Raw genomic sequence first — 10,592 nt, forward strand, 5'->3', positions numbered from 1 at the left:
GTGAGAATGTCACAGGGACTTCAGGGACTGTGGTTGGGATTGAAAACTGGGCCCATTTCAGCCCACAGATATATTTGGCTAGCAGAATATTTTAAAAACCTTAAAAATCGACATTACATAAAGTCAACCATTGTTTTAAAAAGATTATTTTTCATTTTACTGAGCCTCATTTCTTTACACACAAGGTAATTCCCCAAAGTTTGGGCCAATAAGTGTTAAAGTTATAAGTTGCAAAAATTTATATTCTTGAGACAGGGCAAAAGATCTATTCTGAAGGTAATGAAGACTGTGTATAAAAATTAAGAACTTTAAGGAGCACAGTTCAGTGAGATTTCAGTGTGTTCACCACCATTTACTTCTGAGATTTTATACCCTAGAAGAAACCCGGAATCCATTAGCCACTTTCTTCCTGTTTCCCTAAACCCCACAATGCTGTTCCCCACCATTTTGCTTTTGGCATGTTCTGGGTGATTTATATAAGTGGATCCTGTAGGCCTGGCTTCTTACATATCATGTAACATTTCTGTTTCATGCTTCAATCCTTTTTCTAAGGCTGGAAAATCCTAAGAAGGTTAATTTGTTCCTAGCAGTCTCATTGAGATAACACTTTACACTCCCGTGGCTTTCTCAATGGTGTGCACAGTTTGAAGAGTCATGGCACGGTGGCACAATTAAGTTAAAAATTTAATGCTGAAGCATCACAAGATTTCACAGAATACTTTGAAGAATGGGAAGGTCCACTTCACAACACATCCCACAGTCTCCCAGGGTCCTCCCACTTCACAACAGGATCAAAACACGTGACCCTGGATTCTAGTCCAACACCCCGGTTGGACAGATGAAGAAACTGAGGCCATTCTGCTTACTCAAGGTCATACAGTGACATGGCTGCATGGAGAATCGATGTTCTTGACTTTTACTTCTGCGAGGGCTTTTACCACAGGTATTTACACTGTGATCAGAATTTTTGTCTTGAGCTGGGTGTGGTGGCTCACACCTGTCATCTCAACTATCAGGAAGCTGAGGAAGGAGGGTCATGAGTTCAAGGCCAGCTTGGCCAACATAGCAAGACCCAGTCTCAAAGAAGCAAAACAACCTGCCTAGCAAGCATGAGGCCTTGAGTTCAAACCCCAGTACCACCAAAAAAAAAAAAAAAGCAAATAACGATGGAATTTCCACCTTAGGGGAGGTAGGGGAGGTGTGACCCTATGTTCATGACAGCCCTTGCACTATGTCTTTTGATTACTGTATGTTTTAGGGACATCTCCAGTTTCCTTTAGGGGACATGTGAATATGCACGTGGCTTGGATGGGCAGGTCCAGCCTCTCCCAGGGAAATGCAGTGACTTCCAGGCTGAGAGCCAGGCTGTGTGGCCTCAGTGTCTGGATCAGGGCCGAGGGACTCTGGCTAGTAAAGCCTGCCTGAGATTTGAGGAGAAAGAACTGAGAGCTGGAGGATGAGCACTTTGATACAGCACAGCCTGAAACCTGATCTTTTTTGTTTTTGCTTTGCAATGCTGGGGATCCATTCTACCACCTCACATGTGCTAGGAAAGCGCTGTGCCTCTGAGCGGCACCCCCACCCCTGACACTGTTTTACTAAAGTGATACAGTCATGTGTCACTTACCAGTGGGATGTGTTCTGAGGACTACGCCATCAGGCGATTTCAGCATTGTGCAAACACCACAGCGTGTGCCTGCGAGAACCTGGAATGGGTGGGTCAACTGTTCACGCGGTGCCCTGACGCCATGAGGGGGTGCCGTAAATGGGAGATGGAGTAACATGGCACGCTGCTTCACAGTAAACTTAAAAAGATAAGAAGAAAGAGCAGGCTAAATGGCAATAGGACGGGGAACACATAGAGCAGTACCTTAGCCTTTTAGTACTGTTGCCAAGTGTTCTGCGCTGTCTGTGATCACACCTGCTGTACTTTATATGACTGGTGGCACAGTGGCTGTGTTTACACCAGCATTGACATTCACACCTGAGGAATGCATTGTGTTGTTATGACATCAGTAGGTGAGAGGAATTTTTTAGCTCCAACATAAACCTCTGGGGCCACCATCATGTGTGCAGTCTATTGTCAACTGGAGTATGCTTATCAGGTGTGTGAATATATATTTTATCTCCCCCTGACACTGGATTAAGTTGAGTTCTGTCATTTGCCTTGAGCTGCTCATTCATAAATCTGTAAAACGCTATTCACGGAAGTCAGATTTGCTGCCCGCTGGCTGTATGTTTCACAAACCTCATCTCATTTAACCCTCCTGTGCCCTGTGAGGTGGGAGCTGAATTACTCACCATGATTACCCAACGGTAGCAGTGTAGGAAGGACAGGATGGGGTCGGGGAGGTGACTTGATACTCAGATTATATGTGGATGACTTTGACTTTCCACCTCAAGTTCAAGGCTTCCTCCTAAACCACAGCTCCCTGGGGCATTATGGGAAATGGTTTCGATTTTCCAAAAACCATAAACATGTCGCTTTCCCCCGTGATCAAAGTACTCTACCAGTGTGGAAAAGTTGGAAGACCTAGAAAAGTCTATTAAAAATCTCACCTTAATTAATGTGTTCATTAATTACTATAATATTTGTTGGTGTAATTTTTTTAATGCACGAAAGTTTATAGCAGGAGGGTAAAAGAGCATCCAGTAGGTCAGACTGACATTATGCATTTGACTTCTAGTGTCCTCAACGTGGAGTGGAGGAAGAGGCGGGGTGCTTGGGGACGAAGGCAGGCTTCTCTGCCAGCTTCCTACCGGGCATGGCCGGCTGTGGTGGATCATAGTGTGCCCGAGTCCCACGGGGCTGTGATTTCGGCCTCGTGTGATTATAGGGGTGCTCGGACCTGTGAGGCCCCAGGTTCTTCCCTCCGCCCCCATCTAAATCGCGCTGTGCTCTGCATGGCCGCCAGGTGGCGCTGTGGAATAGGAAACGAGCCCGCCGGCACAGGGTGTAAACGGGGAAACCGAGGCAGAGAAAAGGACGCAGACGCCTGCAAACGCGCAGCCACCCAGTGTGTGTGCGCCCCTCAGGGCGAGGCGGAGGAAGGAGACGCACCTGGACGGGAAGCACGTGTTGTCATGGAAAGGGTGTGTGAGAAGCAAGACCAGGTGGAGGGCGTTGTGTGTGTTCTAGGTCACACAGGCCCGGCTTGGATCAGTGGTGTGATAACAAGTCCCTGTGCCTGAGCCTCAGGTCCAAAGAATGGTCTGTCCCCGGGGGCTGCAGGACAGGTGAGAAAAGCAAAATTGGGCTCCCTGTCCCCCCAGCCCCACTCCACCCATGTCACCTGGGCCTTGAACATAGAAAGTGTTCAATACGTTTGGTAGCTTTGAAGGCACTATGGGACACCATCAAGGATTTCAAATTGTGAGGTAGACAGTGGCTACCACAAGCCACCAGATGAAGAGGCCACCGAGGCTTCTTGGAACAGTCACAGCTTGAGCCAGTTGGGAAATCAGAACCCCCCACCCAAGCATTCTGGGCCTGGAGTGGCACTGGTGCGGTACACTTAGATTGGCTCAAGGGTGCTGGGAGAAGAGGGAGAGGTGGGACAGGCTAGGAGGAGGGGCTCCCATGGGAGGCCTGAGAGCCCAGGCAGACTGCTAGCACTTGCTTTGGCAGGTGTGACCACTTGGCAGTCAAGTCTACCTGATCCTGGGTCAGCCACCAAATTGAACCTGTCTCTGTTCCAGACTCTCCTGCCATGGCTGGCTGTGGAGGTGCAGGGTTGGGAGGACTCACTGCTAGTGCTAATGCCTGCCATGCAGGAAAGGTGTTGGTGTGGACAGAGGGTACCCAGAGCTGAAGGATGTCAGTACAAGCACTGGGACCAGGACAGCCCTGGGTCTCTTGCAGTTCAGGGTCTCCTGGCTGTCTGAGACCTCATCTGTAAGGACGGGGAGTGGAGGTGAGCATGGGGGAGTGACAGTCTGAAGTGTTCAGAGAGAGCTTCTCCCCCAGCATGCCCTGACCCAGTCCTCCACCACACAGCCTCCATGGAGTGCTGCCTTGAGTGTGGTGAGTTGAGGAGTCAAGAAGCCAGGCCAAGGGCACTGAACTGGGAGAGTGCATGGTCTGTGTGAACCACAGAACTTGGGACAAGGTAGAGCTCAGTGTGATTTTTCATGGCAGCTCCCTGGGTCCCAGCTGGGCCATATGCTAATTCAGGGGCTTATTATCAAGTCCTCAGTCTCTAGATAAGGACCTCAGTCCAGATAGAGGGTCCTCAGTGCTGCTAATGAAAGTGGTCTCTGGACTTTGCTTAGAACAAGACACTGAACTCCATCCATGTGATCGGCAAAGGTAACACTCTGCTGTCTGGTCTGTCATGGCTCTGAGCAGGGGAACTGATACTTATCCAGCATCTGTTTGTGCCATGTCATCTCATTTAATCCTTTGCCTGCCCCCGAGCTACGTGTTGCTCTCCCCACTTAACAGTGAAATGGGGCTCTGAGTCAGTGTCACACTTCTAGTAAGTGGCAGGCGGAGTTCTAAGACAGGCCAGTCTCAACCCATGGAAATCAGATTTTTGTTTAAATCAAATGCCAACATCTGCAGGTCAGCCTGGTTTCCAGCGCTGTCTGGAAGCTTTCTCATTTCTTTGCTAAATTTTTACCATCCATGCTGTACTGCTAATCCCCAGGGAGCAGCAGTTCAGGAAATCTTGCAAAGAAGCAACCAAGAGACAAGAAACAGAAAGATCAAGGAATAACAGAACAGAATTTAGGTTGTGAGCACCCACTTAAATCCATGGATTCTAAAATATTTTGCCGAAACCTCTTTTCATCTTCCAAGCCTCCTCCTCATCACCATCACCATCTCCATCATTACCATCGCCATCACCATCTCCACCACCACCATCACCATCTCCACCACCACTATCACCATCACCATCATAACCATCACCATTACTGTCACCATCACCATCACTGTTACCATCGCCATCACCATCATTACCATTGCCATCACACCACCACCATCACCATTACCACCATTGTCACCACCACCATCTCCACCACCACCACCATCACCATCACCACCACTGTCACCATTGCCATCACCATCATTACCATTGCCATCACACCACCATCACTGGAGCGAGCTTTTTCTCTCTCCCTTGTTCTCCTGACCTAACTGGCCTAACTGGGGGTGATGGGAGATGCAGAAAGGACAAACAATAGACAAACAGACATGCAGAAAGTTGGGGTCAGGTGTGTTGGGTGCATGATGGAGATGCACAGCAGCCTCGTTGCTCTTTTTCTCTGGTATTTTCTTCTTTCACTTTGTTTCTTTTCTTCTCTGTTCTTTAAGTCCTTACTTCTAAAGTCTTTCTTTAAAACCTTGCTCCTAAAGTCTTCTTTTCTGTTCTTTAAAGTCTCTTTCCTTAGACTTGCTCTGTCCCATGTTTTCTCTTAGCTTTTCTTTAGCATAATCTCTCTTAAAGTCTTTGCCCTTGGACTTGCACTGTCCCATGTTCTCTCTTTAGCTTTGTTAAAGTCTCGGTGCTCAGACTTGTGAACAAACAACAACAGCCGCGCCTAAAAACTACATATGCATAACTCTTCAAGTCTCAGTCCTTAGACTTGCACTGTCCCATGTCCTCTTTAACTTTTCTTCAGCATAGCTTTTCTAAAGCCTATGTATAAAGTTCTCTGTGCAGAAAGCTGCTCTGGTGGAGACACACAGCCAGCAGCCAACCAATCAATCTCCCATCAAAACCCCTCACATCCTCCTTTCTTTTATATCCAGTGGTAAACAAGGAGGTGGAGCAACAGTTCTTGGGGAGGGGCGTGACACTGTAACAGAGAAAATTGCTCTCTACTTAAACAATTTAGGAAAAACAGCTGTGCTGCATCTTGCCTTCTCGCTCTCTTCTGTGGCTGGGGCTGTGCCAAACTCAGCCTGTAGATTGTTGGGCACCACTGTGTTATGTCATGTTCTCATAGGCCTCTCATTATCTGCTCCCCACACACCACCATCTCCACCACCACCACCACCATCACCACCATCTCCACCACCATCACCATCACCACCACCACCATCACCACCATCACCACCACCACCATCACCATCACCACCATCTCCACCATCTCCACCACCATCACCACCATCTCCACCACCACCATCCCATCACCACCACCACCATCACCACCACCATCACCGCCATCTCCACCACCATCACCACCATCTCCACCACCATCACCACCATCTCCACCACCACCACCACCACCATCACCATCACCACCATCTCCACCACCATCACCATCTCCACCACCATCACCACCACCATCACCACCATCTCCACCACCATCACCACCATCTCCACCATCACCACCACCACCATCACCATCACCATCACCACCATCTCCACCACCATCACCACCATCTCCACCACCACAACCACCATCACCACCATCTCCACCACCACCATCACCATCACCACCACCACCATCACCACCATCTCCACCACCACCACCACCACCATCACCATCACCACCATCTCCACCACCATCACCACCATCTCCACCATCACCACCACCACCATCACCATCACCACCATCTCCACCACCACCATCACCATCGCCACCATCTCCACCACCATCACTACCATCTCCACCACCACCACCACCATCACCATCACCACCATCTCCACCACCACCATCACCATCACCACCATCTCCACCACCATCACCACCATCTCCACCACCATCACCACCATCTTCACCACCACCACCATCACCACCATCTCCACCACCACCATCACCATCACCACCATCTCCACCATCACCACCACCATCTCCACCATCTCCACCACCACCATCACCATCACCACCATCGCCACCATCATCACCACCATCTCCACCACCACCATCTCCACCACCACCATCACTATCACCATCATCTCCACCACCACCATCACCATCGCCACCATCTCCACCACCATCACTACCATCTCCACCACCACCACCACCATCACCATCACCACCATCTCCACCACCATCACCACCATCTCCACCACCACAACCACCATCACCACCATCTCCACCACCACCATCACCATCACCACCACCACCATCACCACCATCTCCACCACCACCACCACCATCTCTACCACCATCACCACCATCTCCACCACCACCACCATCACCATCACCACCATCTCCACCACCATCACCACCATCTCCACCATCACCACCACCACCATCACCATCACCACCATCTCCACCACCATCTCCACCACCACCACCATCACCACCATCTCCACCACCACCATCACCACCATCTCCACCACCACCATCACCATCACCACCACCACCATCACCACCATCTCCATCACCACCATCTCCACCACCATCACCACCATCTCCACCACCATCACCACCATCTTCACCACCACCACCACCATCACCACCATCTCCACCACCACCAGCACCATCACCACCATCTCCACCATCACCACCACCATCTCCACCATCTCCACCAGCACCATCACCATCACCACCATCTCCACCACCATCACCACCATCTCCACCACCACCATCTCCACCACCACCATCACCATCACCACCATCTCCACCACCACCATCACCATCACCACCATCTCCACCACCATCACTACCATCTCCACCACCACCACCACCATCACCATCACCACCATCTCCACCACCACCATCACCATCACCACCATCACATTACCACCATCACCATCACCACCATCACCATCACCACCATCTCCACCATCTCTAGCATCACCACCATTACCATCATCATCGCCACCACAGTGACAACATCAGTGACATGAGGTCTGGCTATGGAGTGTGTGAGTGCTGAGCTCATGAAATCCTCTCAACCTGTGATGTAAAAACTATTATCTCCATTTTACAGATGGCAATACTGAGGCCTATAACAGGGAAATGGCTTGTCCAAAGTTACAAAGTGACATAGAAAATGAGACTTGGAGCCTGTGAAGTTGGTGCTCCAAACATTGTACCTATACTGAACAGCTAGACTTTTTTCCTTGTCAATGTTCCCTAAACAGTACAGTGTAGCAAGTATTTACTGAGTGTTTACATTGGGTTAGGTATCACAGGCACCTAGAGGAGTCTTACAGAATTCGCAAGGATGTGTATAGGCTGACACAACACTGTAACTTTCTATGTAAGGGACTTGAGTACCCCTCCCCTCTCCCCCCCCTCCCCGTCGTCCCCTCCTTTCTTTCCCCTCCCCTTCCTTACCCTTATATATTTTTAAATAGAGTCTCTGTTTATGCTGGGGCCACCTGGACCACAGTTCTCATATTTATGTTTCCTGCGTAGCTGGAATGACAGGTGTCCCCCACCACTCCCAGCTTTTATTGGTTGAGATGAGGTCTGGAGAACTTTTTGCATGGGCTGACTTCAAACCTTGATCCTCCTGATCTCCGTCTCCTGAGTAGCTAGGATTATAAGCATGAACCACTGTGCCTGGCCTTTGAATGTTTTTTCCCACAGGTGGAAACTAAAAAAAAAAAAAAAAAAAAAATTAAGAAAAGGAAAAGCTGACCTGAAAGTCGAAGAGGGGCTGTTGAGGCTGGGAGGAGGGGCATGGGGGAAGAGGAGGGGAAGGAGGCAGGAGAAGGGTGGATGGACAAACCATGCTTGATATTTGCATGTATGAGAAGGTCTACAATTAACACGTGCTGGTAAGTATAATAACAAAGAAATACAGTTAATGGAAACTCATAAAACTCATAGCAGTAAGAGTCCCAGCTCTTTGTAGCTCCAAGCCCAGCTTACACTCAACACTGCTGTAAAGCCCATGAGCTTTCGTTTGTGTGTGTGCATGTGTGTTGCACACATTTTTATACAGATATTTGCCATGCTGTAAATCAAAACTGAGAAGTTAAATTTTTTGGCAGTAGTGGGATTAGAACTCAGTGCCTTGTGTATCCTAAGGCAGGCATTCTACTGCCTGAGCCAAGCCTCCAGCCATTTTTTTGCTCTGGTTATTTTGGAGACAGGGTCTTGCTTTTCACCAAAGGTGGCCTGGACCTCAATCCTCCTATTTTAGGCTTCTTGCTATTGCTGGGATGACAGGTATGCACCACCACACCCAGCTTTTTTCTGTTGAGATGGGGTCTCACCTACTTTTTTTCTTGCCAGGACTGGCCTCAAGCCATGATCTTCCCAATTTAATTTAATTTGTTAAATTTAATTCATTAAATACTGATTTAATGAGAATAAACATATTGATGCTAATAAAATAACATTGTTTATGAACAATGAATATACATTTTAAAAAAGAGTTGCTCCTGAGCCCTCAAGCCAGGTGGTCTTGATGCGGGGGTTCCCCAGGTCAGCAGGCAGAGCAGGGGGATCCCTTGAAGTTTCTCTAGGTTCATGACCCCCACCCAAGCTTCCTGCTTCATCCTGCTGGTGTCTGACCTGGGATGACTTGGTCCAGGCTGGGAACTGGTCCAGGACAACAGTGGTCTCTGCTCATTCCTGTGCTGTCTGCTCCACCTTCCTGCGGTCAGCACTGGTGAGTGTGTGCTGAAGATGTGACCAGAGAATGGTATTCGTGAGGGTGGGGATGGCTTTTTCTGGACTCTGCCCTGTCCCTATGCTACAGTTTGAATGTTCTCTCCAAAATTCAGGTGGCAACAGCATGAGGTGATATGTTACAAAATCATTCCTCTCTCTCTGTCTTGTGTGTGCATCCTCACCATGTGATGTCCTCTGCTTGTTGTGATGCAACAAGCTGGATGCCTGCTGTGTTGGACTTCCTAGCCTCTAACATGTAAGAAATAAATCTTTGTGGTTTATAAATCACCCAGTCTCAGGCATTCTCTTACAGTAGCAGGAGACAGACCACGACACCCTAGTTCTTCTCCCAGGAGGAATCCTAGCCAGAGGTTTTCCTGTAATGAGTGTGGTGCATGGAAACGGAACCATTTGCACCAGTCCCAGAAACCCTTGCAAAGCAACTTCACCCCAAGGGGCTGCATCAGCTCTGAATGTGAGTCTCTTTGGAGCCAACTGGGGTCCTGAGGCTCACGGTCACCAGGCTCTGGTTCTGCTTTGCTCTCTCTTCTGATTCCGCTGGCATGTCAGCTGGCTTCCGTGACGAGTGCTGTGCACACAGCCCCTCCCCACTTCATTGCCCCCAGCTGCTGATGCAATGCCTCCTGTGCTCACCTCACTGGGAAGCCTCCTTGAACTCAAAGAGTGCCTCTCCCAAGGTCATGCCCCATCTCCATGGTCCACAGCTATTGACTCCTGGTGCCCTTGGGATGACTCTGAAGGGCTGGCACTTTGGATCTCCTTGTAGGACCAGTAGTGGTCTTACGTCCATGGTGCTACAGACTGGTCCTTCTCTGCTGACTCCACCCTGGCTCTTTCCTCCAGATTTCCAGATCTCTCCCCAACTGTTTCAAAGGAATCCATGTGAAGACCACCTTCCTTTACCCCAGATATCACCCCCACCTGGGTGCTCTGGCTTGGGTGGCAGGCCCATTCCTGAGCATCTCCCCATAGAGATAGCCCAACCTGAGATTCGGGAAGGGACTGCCCCATGGATCACATGGAGTGAGGGCGGTTCCCCCAAA

The sequence above is a fragment of the Castor canadensis genome, chromosome 16 (genome assembly GCF_047511655.1).
Source record: "Castor canadensis chromosome 16, mCasCan1.hap1v2, whole genome shotgun sequence".
In the NCBI taxonomy this organism is placed as follows: domain Eukaryota; kingdom Metazoa; phylum Chordata; class Mammalia; order Rodentia; family Castoridae; genus Castor; species Castor canadensis.